A 21700-nucleotide genomic window follows, 5' to 3' on the forward strand; every position below is an offset into this window, starting at 1 on the left:
ATAATCAGTCAATATCAAATCTGTATAATTAATGAAATTATTACACATTTAGTCACTTATTGTCTAATTTTAATGTGGCGTAACTGCCACTACGGAAATTAAACATCAATTCACTGGTATATAAGACGTGCTAACTTGATTCAATCACGAGGTACCTTTTGATTGATGAAAATTGGCATGGTCGATAACTCCGTACCCCACATTGGTGACCCGAACGTGATTTGAGCACGCAGTAACCCCCACTTCTCAATCAAAAGCCTTGACAGTAACGCCCACTTCATCGGATGATCCACATTGAGCAGTTGACTTGCTACTTGTGACTGTGACATAATCAATCTCCTCACACTGCTGCTACTCAGTCTCGTAACGATTAAACACAACGTCCGCCTGCATACACTCGACGCTAATGGCAACACAGGAACGACTACGACTGTGAAGTTAATACACCTCTCACATTCAGCACTCAAAAACCTGGTGGCCTTAAAACCAGCTCTCCTGGTCTTTCACAAGTACAGCAACTAGTGGTATCCGTTCATCGAATTCTATCTCTGATAAAATTCTGAAGGAGGAGTATTGTGGCGTAACTACCACTACGAAAATTAAGCATCAATTCACTGTTATATAAAACATGCTAACTACATTGGTCCAAAAAAAACATTTTTCTAAAATTTGCGGGTCTTAACTCCAAATACTTGTACACCTGACTAAAGAAGCCCCCATGCAAAATTTAGCTTATTTCAAGTACATTTAGAGGTAGCTCAAAGGCTTTGAAGTTTTTACTTTGAAACCTTAAAAAAATAATTTCCATATTATCACTATTTATTATTTATTTACTTATTTTCATAAACAATGGTCATATATTATGATGTTGTTGTTGTTAATTTATGTCGCACTAGAGCTGCACAATTTGCTATTGGCGACAGTCTGGGAAAGTGGTCACCCACCCGCACACTGATCGTAGCTAGTGATGCTTGACTTCGGTGATCTGCTGGGAACCATGTCTTAAGGATCAGTCCACTGCGGGACCATATATTATGATAAATATAATAATTATAAATATAATTATTATATAGTTAACATTTTGCTTCTTGTTTTGGCAACACCAAATTACTTTATTTGGGTTTGGCATCACCACATTGTTTGTTTACATCTGTGACCTGGTGAGATTTTATTGAAACAATGTCAACAAACAAAATTAGATTTAGAAAAGACTCTGAAATTTGGTTACTTGGTTTTCCCATAAGTGAAATAAACGGATGTAAACTACCTTCCATTAATGCAGTACTAAGAAACTTTTTCTTTCACCATGAGACAAAAACAATACATGAAAGTGCAAGTCACACTGTTGATAGTGCGTTGACCTTCTGGAATAAGGCTAGAATTCCAACAACCGAAAAGCAGAATGAAGTAAGAAAGTTAGAAAAATTAGTTGAGTGGTACCAAAAATTGAAAAAGAACAGAAATCGGCGTATGAATACTCAAGAAGACAATGAGCAGAAGTTTATCAAAGAATGCAAGGTGTTGTGGGATATCGCTCATGTCGGTGCTTTACAGATGATAAAAATTGAAGAGGATAAGAAGCATTTGCTTAAATAGCGAGAAGGATTTGATTGAAGGCTGTATGTTGTCAGTCGACAGGAAACTTGAGAAGAAAGAGAAACGCTCTTCTAAACGGAGGCTATATGAGACACTACCATCTAATAGTGTGGGCATGAATAAAAACAGAACTGTATGTTATCCTTAATCAAGTGCTGAAAGTAAAGAAGACTGTGGTTCAACTAGCTCATCCTCAGAAAGTGATACTGATGATGATGCTTTTCAATATCCTAGTACTTCAGAAAAGACAGCAAAGGAGAAAAAAGCAAGCTTCTTTCACCTAATTTGATGTCTACATTGGATCGAACAAAAACCTCGGATCGCAGTGCTACATTTTTAAATGCTGCAACAGCCCAAACAGTTGGAATAAATGTAAGTGAAAGTTCTGTTTCACGAAGTACACTTCACAGACACAGAATAAAATTTCGAGCCAAGTTAGTGAAGGATTTGAAGCATAACTTCAAACCTGATGGTCCGCTGGGATGGGAAACTCATGGCAAGTAATTCTGGAGAAATGAAGGAAGTTGACCGCCTTCCTATTCTTGTCACGGGAAATGATGTGGAGAAATTACTTGGTGTGCCAAAACTGCCAGTTGGTACAGGCAAGGCAATTGCAAAAGCAGTATTTGATACACTTAATGATTGGGAGATCATAGATAAAATTCAAGGCATGTGCTTTGACACTACATCTTGTAACACTGGTATTCACACAGGAGCATGTANGTTTCGTTTAAACTTCATTTTAATACTTATAAAATAAAACAATGGTACCTTCAGAAAATTGTAAAGCATTAAAAGAAGAAGCTATTAAATTTACCAAACATAATCTTACGTTTGAAACAAAATCATTGGGAAGAAATGACTACAGAGAGTTTTTAGAACTGACTTTGATTTATCTTGGACAGGTGTCTCCACGTGGAGTACATTTTGCTGCACCAGGAGCTTTCCATCATGCACGGTGGATGGTCAAAGTTTAAAAATACTGTTTAAAAATACACATGTTTCGTGAATAGTTCAAGCTCATACCAAAAGAAGCTAAAGGGTTGAAATGATTTAATGATTTTAGCACACACTTGTACATGGAAGTCTGGTTTCGCTGCTCTAACGCAGTTGATGCACCTTTCATAGACTTAGAATTTTTTAAACATTTAAATTTGGTGAAAAATGAATGCAAAGAAATCTCAAAAACTGCAAGCAATGGATTGAAGAGGCATCTGTGGTACTTAAATGGTGACTTGGTCATGCTCAGCCTATTCAGCTGTCATATAAGCACAGAAGATAAGGTTTTAATGGTTGATAAGTTGTTTAAAATAGATTAACATATAGAAGATGTAACCAATGCTTCTAAACGATTAAAGAAAAAAGAAATTGGAAATGTTAATGAAAAATCATTGCATGATTTTGTTAATGAAAAATCTTGGATGATATTTAAGTCATTGAATATCCAAGGCGATTTCTTACATTCGTCCCCATCGGAATGGAAGAAATTTGATTCTTACCATAATGGTGAAAAGAAAGTGAAGTGTTTAAAGACAATGATTGCGCAGAAAGGGGCGTAGCGCTCATTACAGACTACAATTGAACTGAATTGATAACTAAAGATGAAGAACAAAAACAATTCTTACTTCAAGTTGTGGAATCCCACAGAAAGAAATTTAAGGAGACTAAAAAAATCACACTTGTTCAAAATGTATGATTTTTTATTAGGAATTTCTTCATATATGTTTACTAATAGATATTGTGTTGGCTCGCTCCCTTGTATTTTATGATATAAATAAGAAATATATATATATGAGTGTACAATTCATGGTTTTTGATGGGAAAATACAAATAAAGGCATAGTGCCAATGTTTTTCTCCTCATTTATTTATATGAAATGCAAAATCCCAAGCTTCAAAGTCCTTGAGCTACCTCTAAATGTATTTCAAATGAGTTGAAATTTTTCATGGGGGCTTCTTTTGTCATGTGTACAAGTATTCAGGGTTAATACCTGCAAATTTTAAAAAAAAGTTCTTTTCGGACCAGTCTAATGCTAACTTGATTTAATCACGAGGTACCTTTTAATATGAAAGAATAATTTCGTACTTACATTAAAATGTCATCATTTTCCCGTTTAAAACCTTCATTAGCAATTAAATCAAACTTTAGAAAAATCTCAATCTTAAGAATATATCAACCTGAATGAAAATATTTTTAGTCACTCAGTGATTTTTATTTCTCAAAAAAATAATAATTAAAATTGATGATATTTAAAAAAAAAAGAAAAACAAATCAAGCGCGAAATCATTCCAGTCATGCGTTTATCCATTCAATATTTTTCGCAATATGTTATAGAGAAAAAAAATTTCATAAAATTTTACTTGCTATCAACGTTATTTACTTACTTTAAATTTATTGTTTTAAAAATTTGAATAATACGCAAGACACAAGAAAAATTCTAGACTAAATTTAGATAAATAGTTTATAAAATTTGAATGAGTTTCCGGAAACAAATAATTCAAACAACCATAAAAATTAAAGTGACCAAGTATTTATAAGATATATTACATGTTTATTATTTTATTTAATGAGATAGTAAGGAAAGAGCAATACTAATTCAGTAAAAAAAAATCCTCGCAAGAAAATTAAAACTTTTTACAGAGCAAATGAAATAGGAAAGAGTCAGAAAGATATATTAGTCGTAGAATTCAGACGGAAATTGATAATGAATTTTTGCCAAGAATGCAATATTAATAACTGAAATAAAATATGTAGCATTAGCTTTTAGTAAATTAAGTTGAAGAAATTTCAGCGATAAATTAATCTGTTACTAACATTGTTTTAAGTACTGTTCTGGCTAATTATTCAATTATTATTCAAAGAGCATTAGGGTTAAAATTAAAATGTTAAATGATAAACATTGTTTAAAATGGCATCGTAATTTTTAGACAGTTATAAACATTTGTTTTAATAAAAAGATGTTAAGTATTAAATTATTTGTAACAATGCTTAAAATACTCTGAAATACATTTATTTTTCATCCTTATGTTAAAGCAAGAAAGGGAATAGTTTTCGATAAATAAATTATATTTATATTACCATCATAAATTACCTAAAAACTACATTACAGTTTTTAAAACTCGATTCAAACAATTTAAAATATTTTAATTTGAACTTTATTTCTGATTTAGCGCAATTTTTAAATCATATATATATATATATATATATATTGGATAAATTTACTTCATTTATTGAAAAAAANTTTTTAACTTTAATTTTTTCGTAATTTCAAAAACATTTTCCATGATCTATGAAAATGTTCGATTGTTTTTTTTTTCTGTCTCATTTATTATATAAGTAATGAAATTTTGTTAAAAATCACCAAAGTGATAATACTAAGTTCTAATCATCTTGATAAAATAAAATAGATGTGTAAAACTCTGTTGAATAAAAATCATATTCTTTGTAACTTTAATCATACTATCGTTAATATGTTTAAAACGAATTCATAACTGGAATTATGATTATTAAGTTTAATTTGAGTTTTGTTTTCTGAGAGAGTATACATTTTCATATTTTGCCATAGGGAGAAACTATGAGCATTTTTTTCCAGCAATAAACTTTTTTTTAAATGGTAGTTTTCGAAATTAGTTTTTCTGAGAAATGGAGAAAAAAAATCTGTGAATCAGTGATTTAGATTATTTTTAAGTCTTTTAATTGACATTTTATTATTGATTTTTCAGTTTTAAAAATATATCGACATTTTTAAATTTAATTTTTTGTGTGTTCTAAGAAATTTTCCTTCACAGATAAAAAATTTTAATAATTTTTTTGCTGTTTGACCTACTAAATAAGTAATCGAATTTCATTAAAAACCCCAAAAGTGATATTATTAAATTCCAATCATTTTGATAAAATAGAATAGATTTAGGGGAGAGTCGGGTAGCTCCGCCCAGCGGGTACCCCCGCCCAACGTCAATTTCATATGTATAGAATATTTTCTCAAGTCAATGTGCCATCGGACATTAGTTGTTATATTAAAAAGAGATTATTTTCAAAGTTTCAAGTATTTATGCAGCTGTTAACATGGTAAACAATAGTTTTGAAAATATGTTGAATACAGTATTCATGAAGTTAAGAAAAATTGGCTGAATGTTTCGTTTAAACTTCATTTTAATACTTATAAAATAATTTTTTTCTATACATACAGCATTAAAGTATGTAGTCTTAGGTTTAATTTGCACGAAGAAGTAAGTTTATTTTTGAAAAATTGTTCGAGTAATTACAAATTTACAAAAAAATTGAATTTCGGGTAGCCCCGCTCACATGAATATCAGGTATCACCGACCAATTTTATTTCATTGATAAATGTACGGTTGCAAAGATTATTATTTTATTGCTTCAAATTTGAATGTTATATGCATTTTTAACAACAAATATTGTTGTTATTAAATGATTGTTATTAAATGATAGAATTCACTAAAAGTACATAAATATGTAATAAATAAAATAATTTTTTGATAAAAATGATAAATGAGGTTTATCTATTGTCAATACATTGGTCACTTTCATTTACTCCTGAAAAAACAGCCAAAAAACATAATTTTTGTATCTGAGCGGGGCTACCCGACGCATTTTAAAAAGAGCTGAAAAACATGTTTTTTTAAATTTCAATTTTTTTAAGTTAAACTATTCTTTTCTTGGTTTATTCTCTTTGCATTATTTAATTATATGGTCAAACAATAGAAACATACAAAAATATTGGTTATTACTCAATATTATACAGAAATATAAGCAATACTCCTTAAGTGAGCGGGTATACCCGACTCTCCCCTATACACTAAGCAAAGTTTAAGCCCTAAGCCTTATTCATTGCAACTTTAATGATACTATAGTTAATATGGTAAAAGCGGAAAATTCTTTCCGATTAAATTAAGCATTTTAGTGTTTAATCAAGTTCAGTATTTAATAAAATGTAAGATTATATTGTAAAATTTTGTCCATGTAAAGTTTATGAGAATTTTGCATTTTAATATGGCCAAGCATGTTCTAAAAATTCCATCAGTAAGAACAAATACAACTTAAAACATGCATTACCTTTTGTACAGTGTGTAAAACGGTAAACATCTTTAAAAAATGTTTATCTAAAGATTGTATTCTTAAGCCCTGGGATTTAATCTTAATGATTTGAGAGCCTAACCTTTAATAATGCTTATATTAGTTAGCGTATAAGATAATTTAAGTAACGAAATCAAGCACAAAAATTTACTTATTTTTATAAACTCATTATTTTTTAGAAAGATTTGTATTCATTATCTTCAAAAATATGAATTAAATATAATATCAATTTCACTTTTTATTTATTTCGCTATGTATCCAAAACTAGTTAGGCGAATCAAAAGCTTTTGTACACAATCATAAAATTCGCATATCTAATCAAATTATAATTTTTAATAAAGTTTTATAATATTATTCAAAAGTCGAAAAATATTATTATTTGTATATGGTTCACATTTTACACACCTTTATAATGCATAATTTTAGGTGTCGAAATTCACAGTTTTGTGAACGTCAATAACTCAATTTTAAAATGCTCAATTTATCTAAAGAAGTGGCTCATCAATTACTATTCGATTTTGTTCAAATTTCACATTTTTCTATTTAAAATTATGCACTTTAAAATGATAGTGCTTAAGATTGTTGCTAGCCGGCCAGGTGGCCGAGCGGTTAGCGTGCCTGACTGCGAAGCCATAGGCTGCGGGTTCGAAATGAGCAGCAATTCTGGCCTAGCATAGGCAAAGATTTAAATTTTGTGCCTGCCATTGGGGGAAAAAAGAGAAAAAAAAGATTGTTGCTGATCCAAATTGTTTCCCTCTAGTAACACTGTTTTAACAAATTATAAAATATTAATATAATTTTACTCATGCTTAAAGATGGTAGCTATTAATCTAAACACCGGACTAAAAGGCGAAACTTGTCATTTATTTTAGTCTAAATGCACAAAATTTAAACTAATTACTTAACAAATAGCTTTCTAAATAAATAAATAAAATAAATAAAATTCAAATGTGATATTTTAATAGATCACAAGTTTGTTTTTCTACAGAGAATAAGATTTTTTACATCGCAGTAATAACTAAACTTCAAAGTCTTCCTGGCTTTCATACGGAGATTAATAAACGGTTTATTTTAAAGATTGTAAATCATTAATAACATAGCTTTTAGTAAAATTAATTTGTAGACATACTCGAGGTAATTTTGTTAGGCAATGCTAGAAAATGCTGTTCGAGCAAAAACATTTTTGTTATTTAGCTGCCTTTGATTCAAAGCATAAGGGGTTAAATGGCATAAAATATTCAGTCTAGAGCAAGATTTCAAAGGATGGAATAAGTAGACACTTTTTTAAACAATATTAAAATGAAACATACTTGAATTATCGCAAATATTTTAAGTTAAAAGGTTTAACATAGTTTGTTCTAAAATAAAACTATTATTACATTTCATTCAAAACAGATACAATTAATTCGAATGTGCATTTTTCTTTCCTTCTAAAGTAATTCTGATATTTCTCTCAGATAATGTAGTTTTTTTTTAATAATTTATACGTATTCCATGCGAATATATATGGGGATATAGAGAGGAATTCACTTCATTTTCACAGAATTTTTGTTAATCTTACAACACGGAGAGAATAAATCGGCAAAGTAAAGAAATGAACACCAAATATATATATATATATACAGTGGTGGTCAAAAGTGTGGACACTTTTTGAAAGTTTCATGTTTTTAAAATTTGTGTGCTTGTAGAATATATTAATGTTCACTTAAATACAAACGTTTATATATCAAATTGAAGGTAATTTAATGTAGAATCTAATAATGAATAAAGTATTACAATATCTGTTTTAAAGTGATACTTCCACAATCAATACTTAGTAGGATAACCCTTAATTTTTAAGACAGCTTCACAGCGTCTTTTCATCAAGTGAACGAGTGCTTGGAGTTCATCTTTCGTAATCACATGGTGCCAAGAATCAATTATAGCTTCACTTAGCTGTCTTTCATTGGATGGACGTTTTTTTCGTACAAGAATTTTCAAACGTCGCCACAAATCTTCAATTGGATTGAGATCTGGGCTGTTTCCTGGCCATGGTAATATACCTATGCCTTTATTTTGAAAGCATGCTTTGCATACTTTTGCTGTGTGGCATGGAGCTGAATCCTGCTGAAAAATAAATGGTTCGTTGTTGGGGAATAGATCCCTGATGGAAGGTATCAATTTTGGTTTCAGGACAGTTTCGATGTATTNGGTGCTGCAGATTTTTAAAGGGGGATTAGTGTCAATTAGTGATGAATAAAGCAGTGTAAATGGGGCTAGTGTAGCCTCCTCAACATGTCCCTACACTAACCCTACGAAAATATATGCTATTTTCTCTTCATGGCTAAAGTTAGTTAATTAAAATTATACTGAGGAAATCTTAATGTTATTCTATTAGTATAATGTTATTCTTAATGTTAGTTAATTGAAAAAATAGAGAGATTAATTATAAAACCGGATAGTTTATGACTTATTATCCTCTTCTATTGCAATTTTTAAAGTCAGATATGTCAAGAAAAGGGTAAAATGAAAATGTAGAAACTACTTTTGCACTTTAAAAGCATTATTTTATTCATTTCTGTTAAAGTTACCATTTAGCGATTAATCAATTGCACATGAAAGTGTAAACCAGTGATGTAATTCTACAATATCACACAAAAATCCTTTTCAGATAAATTAATTAGTTAATCTAGCTCCATGTTTATAGTAGCTCCTTTATCCTTTATATATAAATTAATAAAACTAATCTACAAAGTACGCTGTTATGGTTTATGTAAAGTATCTAACAAAGCTTATATATCTATACATTTATAAGTTACTTTATCCCCATGTCCACAGTTATTCCTTTCTCGCTATATATGAATTTATAAAACTAATCTATTTAGTACACGGTTACGTAAAGCATTACGTAAAGCTTACGTAAAGCATTAAACAAATATTATAACAAAGCTTATAAAACTTATATACGATATCGGAATTTTGTAATTTCTACTTTTTTTCCGAAATTATTTTCAGAAATATTTTAACTATTGCTAAACGCTTTTTTCTTTTTTTTTTTGGTCAAGCAAAGTTATTTTCATAAGATATTACATCGCATGAAAAATCATAAACATACAAATATTTTTTTAAAAGTGGTATTTTACACAAAATATGAAGAACAATATTACCCCTAAAATAACATTTTTTTAACCTTATTTTTTATAAACTTGGAATGAAATAAATTTCCTTTCAAAAAGCATAATTATAACAATTAATCAACAGTCATGAGTGAACATACTGCTTTTTATCTTATTTAATTACGACTTAGGAAGCGGCAAGTTTTTTTTTTAGATAATCTGGCATAATAATTAGCTTCATTCTTTTTTGCTTAAATTTCTGATTAAACACAAGAAGAAAATCTTACTTAAATTGTAATTCATGGAGATTACGTGATTTTTGGTGAACAACTTTCAAAATAGGAAGTTTCAAAAGTAATATTTTTTTAATCGAAATTTTTTTGAGGCATTCTTAAAATATTTAAATTATCAGTGATGTATTTTAACATTTATACTAATTACTAAAATTTTCTTTATATATGCTATATTATTAACCAATGAATCATTCTACTGGTGGAATACCATTAACATTAGAGGCGTGAAGTTAAATATAATGTTAGACCATCATAATGTCAGATCACGTAATAACACTGCATTTCAACTTTTAATTTTTTAATTTTTCTATTGCAATGCTTTCTCGGCATTTTTTTACTTTAAAATTTTCGTCACTGTTGGAAATTTCACAGAAAAAATGGTTAAGCTGCAACAAAACAGTCAAATAACTATAAATAAGATTTTATTCAAACTATTAAATGTGGAAAACGGTTTATTAACTGCTTTCACTTAATACGGTTATACAACCAGAATAGTATCGCCTCAACTAGACTCACTTAATCATGCCGCTTAGTTACTTGTAGCAGAGTACATATTATAACCGAGAGGACTGATCAGTCAATCTCACGACTGACAGAATGGTAGTTCGAATTCCAGCTTTGACACCGTAATAGTTCCTCCATTCAATTTAACACATGGAGAGTTTCCATTGTCTTGCATGGACGATAAGAATATGGTACATTTACACATATATGGCAGCCAATAAAACTGTTTAAAGTTTAGTACTAAATTATTAAAGTAGTAGTTAAAGTCTAGTACCAAAAAGTCTAGTATTTTCAATCTCTTACGATAAGTGACATAACCATCAAAACTAATTCAGCCACTACAGATGGTTCATTTGATAAAACACAACTCAACCCCAACTTAACACCAATGGTTATTAAATAACAAAAAAACTTAGTTCTATTGCCGGGTTAAATTTCTTTTGAGCATTTTTAAACCATGTTAGTTGTAAATGGTTAAAAAAAACATTTAGTTCTGAATTCATTGTTTTTTTAACTATTATAGTAGTTTCAAAACTGTAAGTGTAAAAAAAAAATTCTTTGTCGCAAACTTTACTGTTAATTGGTTGGAAAGACTTCTGACGGTAATTTTACCGTTATTTTTGCAACAAAATTCTAACCGTGATATTAAATAAATAATACGTGTAGCTATTACTTTTTCGGACATAAATATTATCTCCAGAGAATATTACGTGAATTGCATATGAATTTCTTATTACTTATCCAATTGCGGATAAATTTGAAGTTGCCTTGACCTGATATATTGTACTTCTATGCTTAGAAGTATATTTGGGTTCTTAATCTAATGTGCTCTGCACTTGAATGGAGAAGCCTGTCATTCCGGTGCACTTGTTTTACCAGTCGTAAACAAAAGGCAGAATCTTTAATTTTGACATTAAATGATTCTGGCATCCTTAAACTTTGTTTTTTTAGCAATCATGATAGTTTTGGAGATTTTGGATGTGAATTATTCTCCATACTTTGTCCTTAAATTTCTTGGTCAGTTTTTCTGAACGGAACTTAAATACTTACTAAAATTGCCAGTTTTAAGGATGTCAAAGACTTTAAGAACCTCAGAATTCAAGATTTGTTGTTAGTTGTCTCAGAAACTTTCATTATTCACTATTGACATATATAGTACAGACTTTGGCACTGTAAAAAATTTCGGATCAACGTGCGGTAAAAAAAATAATGGCATCTTCCATAAAACCCAATTTACCTTTTGTATTTTCTACCGTACATAATTTTATATTGTAAAATTTTTTACCGTATTATTGTAATATTTACTTAATTATAGCGATTTAGTGATTTTATAACAATTACTTCTGTAAAAATTGCGGAATATCAGATTCTATATTCCGTAAAATTTTACAGTAAAAGAAATAGACACTTTGGGTACCAGTTCTTTTACCATAGTTTGATCCGACAATTTTTACAGTGTATGTATTAATTAGAATAAGGCTCATTTTTGGAGCCGGTAAGGTAGTGTACAAACTACCAATGAGAATTGTATTACATTTAAAACAGTTTGTTTTACTTACTAATACTTTGATGAAATAAAATTGAAAAAAAAACTAATATTGTTTATATTATTACAATATAAATAATTTAATTATAGAATTAGAAATTTTTGATAAGCAGTGTAAATTAATGCTTTTAATCCCCCACCTATGATATTCGTTCAAGAAATATGACTAGAAAAAAATATTTTTCGCCAAAGTTGGTACATATACAAGTGTAGCATTATACTTTGTTGCGGTTTATAAATTTTTTTCCGGAAATTTTGACCATCTTGAATTTACATGATGTCTTATTTAAAGAGAAAAAAATTTTTATCCTTAATAAAGGAGCTAATTTGAGTTTGGAAATAAGTTAGTTTAAAATTAAAACACTACAGCAATTATCATCGATAGCCAAAAATCTAATAAAAAACAGTTGTGCAGCACCTTCTTTATGCATTGATGGTGGGAATGGTGCTGCAGATTTTTAAAGGAAGTAAGGCCATTATAGGAACTTGGTCTTGCATAGTCATCTGATCAGAAAGACATAGGAAAATAGTAACAAATTTAAAAGACCTGAAAAGAACACAAAAGTGGGATCAATTGGAACCAGTGATTACATATTAAAAAATGGTATACTAATACCGTATCAGAAATATTGGAAATACATAGCGTTTGACGTTAGTGCACCGTAAGGCGATATTTATGTCTGATATCGTGAAGCCTGCAACAGTGGAACCTAACCGAATTTTCTTAGCAAACAAGTACTGTCACGGGGCACATTGCAGAATTCAGAAATTTGTGGCACATGACAGCTTTAAGCTGTCATGTGCCACAACAGAATAAATTTAAGCTTGATAATTGACTTAAACTTGGAGGTTATCCAGCAGCATGCAATTAATGTTATTTGGAGCAATACAATTTTACTAGCCACCTAGCGGGTACGTCTATTCTTCCGTTAATTAGTTGTTAAGCAAATTTCAATTTTAGAATATATCCTAATGCCCTTTTTCCCAACATTTAGCCAATCACCAGGTTACTGTGAAAAATTTCTCGTGTTTTCTATTCAGCCTGGTATATTTAGGCTTATCACACGCTAAGCGTGTAACCTTTAAGCTAATTAGACAATGGGTGGAAAATTACTCAATTTGCCTGAAGTTACTTAAGATTACTGTTAAGAGTCTTAAAAGCTCGTCTTAAAAACCATTTAAAAAAAATTTTGGTAAATTGAAAAAGAGTTGTTGCATACTCTAATTAGCCAAAGGACAATTGTAATAAGTCTGAAATATGTTATGCTAATCAAAAAAGCTTGAAACATTTCAAATTAACCAATAACATAGGTGGATTTGCAAAGAGCCAGAAATTTAAATTAATCTGTGACTTATATATTCTCAGAATTAGATTAGAACAAAAATAAATAAAATATATTCAGTATCCATTCTCTTTAAAAATATGCAGTTAAATGTATACCAGTAAACCTGTTAGAAACCAAAATATATTTTAATAAAAATGCACTTTTTGCCACAAAAAAGTATATTTATATTGTAACTTTTGTTTTCTTATAAAAGGTTTCGGAATATTTTAATATTTTTTGGTTCCCTATTTCACATAACTTAAAAAAAAGAGCAGTCGTTGACCCAGTAAGCATTGGAAGAGATTGTTTACAAGATTCTGAATACAAAACAGCAAGAAAAGCCATAAATAAAGGTGCACAACGAATTCGGCAGGGAACAGTTCAATTTCGAAACCTTATTCCTAAGTTTTCAGTTTTTAAATTTTTTTATAAAAAAAACAACCCTTTTTCTCAATTCCCGAAAGACTGTTTTATATCTTTAGAAGTGCTTCTGCATTTCTAGAGACTGTATTTTTTGCTATAACTCCCACCATTTAGAGAACGGCAGAAAGAGTAACAATAAAAACGTTAAACACATTTTGTTTTGGTTCTCTTTGCCATTTTTTTCCGTTGCCATTTTTTAAAATAAACACAAGGGAAAAGCAAACGATACAAATAGTAGAGAAAAAAAAATGGAATAAATAAAAAGGTCTGGCTTTTTAGGGAATGATTTCCTATGCCATAAGAGATTTTCTTACATTTTTATCCGTTTGTATACCTTTTTTAGAGTCTTGGGAGAAATGCTTTTAAGAGAATCAAAAATGATGACTTAAAAAAATCGTTTTCTCTGTATATGCTCTTAAGCAGAAAACAGCTGCAGCTGCTTTCCAATACTTGGCTTGCTTAACGCTTGAGACTTATTGGTTTCGGTTTGTGAGTGGTAATAGGCGTGCTAAAATGAAATATCGAGTCTTGCGAGTGCTGAATGTGAGTGTTTTCATTGTGGTTTCTTTAGTCATATTGAACAAAAATGAGTTATTCTGAAAAAACGTGATAGAGAAAGTAAATGAAGGCATTTTCTGAAAAAAATGCATAGCTCAAACTTCTTTGATGTATTGTATTTCCTTTCAAGTATTTTCAAAGTACTTTTTAATTTTATTCATTTAATCCAGTGCATAAGTATATCTAGGTATTTAAAGGAAAAAAATTATATTTGTTATTCACTGGAAAAATGTAAGAGATATTTCAGTAACAAATATAAAAGAGATAAAAATTTTGACAGTGCTCACATATGAAGTGCAATTTCAAAATTTAATACCTGTTGAGCCATGTAGTTCATTGTTTAGTAAATAATTACTTGTACTCCGTACAATATGTTCTTAAGCAGCCAACAGCTGCTGCTGCTTTCCAATAATTGGTTTTCTTAAAGCTTGAGACTTATTGGTTTCGGTTTGTGAGTGGTAACAGGCGTGCTAAAATGATATATTGCTAGTGCTGAATGCGAGTGTCTTCATTGTGGTCTCTTTAGTCATATTGACTAAAAATTAGTTATCCTGAAAAAACGTGATAGAGGAAGTAAATAAAGGCATTTTTTGAAAAAACGAATCTCTTAAACTTTTTTGATGCATTTTATTTCCCTTCAAGTATTTTAAAGTACTTTTTTCGTTTTATTCATTTTAACCAGAGCTTAATTATGTATATGTACTTGATATTTAAAAGAAAAATACATTATTTATTATTCACTGGAAAAATGTAATTGATATTTTGGTAACAAATAGAAAAAGAGATAAAAATTTTGATAGTACTGAAATATAAATTGTAATTTCAAAATTTAATATCTGTTGAGCTGTGTACTTCATTGTCTAGTAAATAATTACTTGTACTGGGCGCAGTAAACAAAATGCAACACCTATGCTAACCTTTGCTCTAAAGATCATATTTTACCTCGTTTGTATAATATACTTAATTAAAGTCCTTTTTAATTTCATATATTTAAACCAGCACTAAAATAGTTAAAGTCATGCAACAGAGCATATTTTTTAAAAAAAATATTTATTTAAAAAAGAGATGCTGAAAATATAAATTTCAGTATCTGTTTGAAAGTGTTTTATTATAAAATACAATTTTAACTTAATTACAATACCTGTTAATAGGTTCTTGTAAATATAACAATGTTCTTTGCTCACAAATTGGCAAGCGATCGGCTCTTCAGATGCAATAATTAGGGCTTGAAATTAAAAAAAACTCGAGGATAAAAAAAATCTGGCGAAATTCCCGCTCTGTATTTCTGCTAAAAGTGGCATTCCTGGTTTTAAAAAAAGTAATAATTCTGATAATAAATAAACAAACAAATATACGGTATTTGAACTGTTCATTTAGTATTTTTTCGTTCGTATTTTAACGGTTTACCGGAATATCTTGCTTTCAAAATTATCGTTTTTGCCATCACATATTTAATAAAAAATATAAAATTTAAAAGTAAATTTAACAGAATAAATGACTTTTATGTCATGTTTTAAGTACCAGGTAACAATTGCCAAATTTTATAACATTTGACAAAATTCATCACATAATACAAAACTATAATGTATTGTTAATTTTACCAAAATCATTTCTACAGTGCTTCGGTAAGAATTACCTTGATTTTTGATGTTCCCTTAAAATTCCAAACGTAGTTAAATTTTATCATATTCTGATAGTTTTGACTATACTTTTTCAACGGTAAAAAAAACGATAATTAATTAGTTCGCACAGTAGTTTGAGTTACAAAATCATACATAAAATCAGACATGAAACGTTAATTTCTCTGAATAAGCAGACAGTAGTTTTAATGGATGGACAATTAGGAATCAAAATTTGGAGTACACCTGAAGCTAAAATTTTGGTCTGAATATTTCAGGGAGGTGAGCGGTCGTAGATTCCAGACACTTGAGGAACATGGTTTCCAAAAGCTAATTTAATGCAAAAAAATAAATATGCAATTTATTACCTTTTGATTACATGTTATTGGTTATAACTTTATCATGATTTAAACAAGTAGGACAAAATGTTTAAATTTTTTTCATACTCACGTATTATTTAAACTTGAATTAAAAAAAAACACATGCCAAGTACTTCTCAAGGAAGAAAAATATTTAAAATGTGATTTTTTTCTCGTTGATGAATAAATCAGTATTAATAGGTTTTTCTTTTTTATTCAAAAATAGAATAGTGAAGTTTAAATGCTTTAAAGCAAGTATTATTTCCATTTTTGTCTTTAATCACAAGCGATGTTGATTTTGGTCTTAACTGTACATAAAATAAACCATTTAGAATGAAACATATTAAGAAGGTTTGTATGCAAATACCCATTTACATCGGATAATTCATTTTCTGCAGGGCTTGGGCAAAATACGTGTCCCGTTGGAAAAAGTCATTACTTTTTATAGCCGCTATATCAAATATACTTAAATATAACTAGGGATATACGATGCTGGATATCATTTTATAATCCTTGAAGGACAGTAGCATCTATATTGTCCTTGATTTTAATGATGTCTGCTTTCGATTTTGTCCTAGACTGAAACTGTCTACCATCAGCATATACAGACCTTTGACCTTTAAGATAAATCATTACTGTTAAGATTTTGTATCATGAGTAGATGGTTTGTTTCAGACATCATTAGTGAGCCTGCCTCATTAGCATCATTCAAATTGAACCTAAAAACAAGACATGATGCCTTTGAGCTTATGTCATTTTTAAGTTACCATGATCTCTCTTTGCTTATGAGTAGCTTTCAGCAGGGTCTACTGTTTCATTTTTTCACACTCTCAGAAATAAAACTCTCACTCTTATGTATCTGCAATCTTTGAGCTGTATTCCGTTAATTTTGAGAATCATTTTGTCTCGAAATCACGTGATTAGGGAGGAAAAGCGAACTATCAAATATATGACGAAACTGTTTCTTTAAGGCTGCTTTTCAAAGGATACGTCGTAAAATGAAATTATGTTTTTTCGCGAATAATATACTATTTTTATAACTACTGTGAGTTTGCAACTGTTACTCAGGATTGTTAGGTCAAGTTTAGCTGATTTAAAGTCAGCGCTGTCTTCACTTGAAAATGGTGCAAAACGTCAATACGGAGAAAAGCCACAGCTTTGTGAAAAAGAAAAGCTTTTGTAGACTAATTATTTAATATTTAAAAACTTGCTCTAATGCTGCATTACCTGGTCTCATAAAAATTTGCTAAAACTGAGAATACGGCAGTGAATTTGATACTTTTCATCTGGGCGAAAAAATGCAACTAAATTGGCGACTTTTAAAATAATTTAATAACTTTTAAAATATTTAAACAATTTGTCTGCTCTAAATCTCACATAGTTCTTCACTACAAGATTATCTATATATATGTAGTTTGAAATCATTGAATTTCTCTAAGTGCAATGCACTTAAACTGTGATTTTTTTTTTATTTTAATGCGCGACAAAGCTTCGAAAAACAGCGTTAACTCGGAACGTCATCGCAGTGACTGCTGGGAGATTGCGCGATCAAAACTAGAATGACGGCATAAGCCGTTCGGGCTGTATGATGCTCAAAGAGTTCAAAGAGAGAGTATCATATCAGGAAGCTCCTGGTTTCAAATTCGACTTGAATGTAATTTACTAATTACTGCCATGAATGTAATTTATCTCTCTGCTTTATCTGTCCTTGTATTATTGAGTTGATGCTAATCTACCCAAAGGTTGTTTTTTTTTTTCTGACGAAAACAAAATTGAAGGAAAGAGGAAATATTTATTTACTTTCGACGAAATCCATTTCCTCAAAGAGCGAACGAAAGATATTTTGTCACTTTGACAAAATGTTCGCTCGTATTATATACCAGGAAATGATTTCACCAAAAAGTTTTGTGAGTTCTGAGTATCCATTTTTACCGTGTATATTGAAAGTATCTCGCATGATATATAAAATGATAAAAGTAGAAGAGAAAAGAATTTGAAATCTTCCTCAAAGGAAGCGAAGTTGAAGATTCATTTATGATAGGATAAGTCTTTGCCTTTGCTACAGTGGTATACAGGAACTGGCTCTTTCTACAGGCCGCAAAGCTAAGCATTTCCGAAACAAAAGTCAGAAACCTCTTTATTGCCATTTTCATAAAGATTTGCTGACCCAAGTAGGACATAAGAGCAGAATAACACCTCTTACCACGTTATAAAATCTTCAAGGAAATGATTCCATGATAAATGGAATGCATGTCGTATAATCTAATGATTCAATGTCAGATAATCCATTGTCGCATAATCCTTTTCCAATGATCTCGATATCCCGATACCTAAGAAAATGTGTAAGACTATCCTTATTAGGGATGAATATTTCAATGGTTGAAGGTTTAAGTTTGCTTCAATGGTAGAAGGTAGAAGGTTAAAGTTTGAATGATCTCGATATCCCGATACCTAAGAAAACGTGTAAGACTATCCTTATTAGGGATGAATATTTCAATGGTAGAAGGTTTAAGTTTGCTTTTGCAATGAAGACTATATTTGGAACAAATATTGCTGCCGTAATCCTGCAGGGATTTGTAAATAGTAGGAAATATCTTATTTTATAAGTCAATATAAATATGGTGGAAATATCGGCTGCTGACAGTAGTGGTTTTATTTCCGTGCTTTCCCTTCCTATTCTACATATTTGATATTTTTTCCTGCCGTAGCAAGTAATGAGTAAACCATTAATATACAGGGTGTTTATAAAATCCCGGACCCATTTTGATGTTTAATAACTCATAAAATAATAAAGATAGAATAAAATTAATAACATAAATGTTTAGATAGACTCAAAAAGTTTTATGACCCCGGACGTCCCTGCACAAGTTATTTTGACGTTGAGCGTGTCAGACTGACATTTTTAGACAATCCTAGAAGATCTGTGAGATCAGCGGCAAGTGAATTGGATATGCCAATTTCGACGGTGTACAAGGTTATTAAGAAACAATTGCGACTGCATGCATACGAAGTTCAAATTGTTCAAGGTTTGGAACCGGGCGATAGACCTAGGAGGATGGTGTTTGCAACAGATATGGTAGGAAGAATAGAAGATGCTGCTGATTTTCTGAAGAGCATAATGTTCTCCGACGAAGCATCCTTTCAAGTTTCTGGTATTGTTAATCGCCATAATGTGCGCATATGGGGATCTGAAAACCCCCATGAATACCGTGAGACACAAAGGGATTCCCCAAAAGTTAATGTATGGTGTGGTCTAATGCACGACCAAGTCATTGGCCTTTCTTTTTTACAGAAAAGACGGTCTCATCAGTCGTATACTTAGACATGCTGGAAAACTTTGTATTTCCACAACTAGAAGAGCTTCAGTCACATGTCTTCTTGCAACAAGATGGTGCACCACCTAATTTGGGTATCATCGTTCGTAGTTCTTTGAATGACCATTTTCCAGAAAGATGGATTTGGCGAGGAGGTCCAATTCCTTGGCCACTCAGATCACCTGATATAACACCGTAGGACTTTATTCCTTAAGGATTTATAAAGGACAATGTTTACAGGAGGATCGTGTTGAACATTGATGATCTAAAAGCCAGAATTACAACCGCAATAGCCACTGTGGATGCCGACATGCTTGCGCTACCTGGCGTGAAATTGACTATCGACTTGATATTCTCCGTGTGACGAAGGGGGCACACGTGGAAGTTCATTGACAAGGGTCATGAAACTTTTTGAGTCTATCTAACCATTTATTTTATTAGTTTTAATCTACCTTTATTTTTTTATGAGTTATTAAACATCAAAATGGGTCCGGGACTTTGTAAACTCCCTGTATTTGTTTCATTATCCCTGGTTTACCGTGTGGCAAGTTGCCTTACATAATTAAAAGTGGCTTGATTTTAGAAGGACGCATCTTATAAAACAAAAAGAAGGTGAAAAGTTCTTTTTGCACTTTTTTTATTTATCATTTATTTTTATTATTTTAGGTCTCGAAGTTCTTATGAACTTCTTTGAAAGAATAAAATGAAAAGCAGTTTCACATAGCATATGGTATAGGAAAGTAGGTGGGTTTGAACAGTTTTTACAAAAATATTTTTCGAATTTCTTAAGTGAATTTTTTTTATCTGAAAAGAGAACTATCTAAAAATAATTCTATAATTTTCTTTTTGTTTCATTTGCTTGTATTCTGGACCTCATCTCATAACTTTGTACTATTTCATTAATATTGTGATTCTTCTGAATTTCCCCTATTGCAGGAGTATCCGTCAGAAATCTTGGTATAGTAATATTGGCTAAGAAAACATATTGAAATACCTTGATGAAAAAAAATAAAGAAGACAATAGTCATACTCGACTTTTGTATTTATATTTAATAACGTAAAAATTATCTATTCTTATACACATTTATGACAGAAAAAAAGAGGGGGGAAATGTATACAAAAATATAATATTTCTGAATGAAAATGATGTCACAGATGATTTTGCTCTGATTTTACTTCTGAGTGTTTTAAGAAGGCAAGCTTGCTTGATATCACCCATGTTAATAATAGGAGGCACAAAAAAGAAAAACATTAAAAAAAAAAGGTTTTCTGGAAGAAAGGAAAATCACGTGGGTTTTCTCCCTGATTTTACTTGCAAATGGATGATAAAAGGAAACAGCATGTGATTATGTTTAATCATATTAATGTTGAATAAATAAATGATTTAAGGTGTAGGAAATAAGAAAGAGAGAAGCAAGCGAGGAGAAAAATGACTTTGATGGTTGAAAATGATATCATGCGGGATTTGTCCTTGATTTTACTTGAAAATGTTTGTTAGAAAGAACGTGTGATTGTCTTTGATATCATGTTGCAATTTGGTGTTTATCAACAAAGTAAGTATTTAAATATGGAAAAGGAATTTATAGCCAAATTAACAGTTGCAGGTTTAGTATTTTTTGAATTACCTTGAGGAAACTGTTTTCAATATTGTCTCGATTACAGATATAACAAATCTTAAATGATTGAATCCATTATTATGAATCCTTTTAAAATGCAGTAGTTTAAATTATATGGAATAAGTATTGGATCGCGTGATTCTAAAATTAAATTATAGGGACATTAATACTTGGTAGATTCATTTTAAAGGTAGCAACAAATTTTACCACAAAATTTAAACAAGGTTTATTAATAATTAACAAATTAAACATACAAGTTTGAAACAGTATTAAATTTAACCAAGCTAGTTCCTACGCAATGAGGCAAAAACAAGGTTTGCAATAAAATCTAGGAAATAATCATATATATATAAAT

The sequence above is a fragment of the Parasteatoda tepidariorum genome, chromosome 3 (assembly GCF_043381705.1).
Source record: "Parasteatoda tepidariorum isolate YZ-2023 chromosome 3, CAS_Ptep_4.0, whole genome shotgun sequence".
Classification (NCBI taxonomy): domain Eukaryota; kingdom Metazoa; phylum Arthropoda; class Arachnida; order Araneae; family Theridiidae; genus Parasteatoda; species Parasteatoda tepidariorum.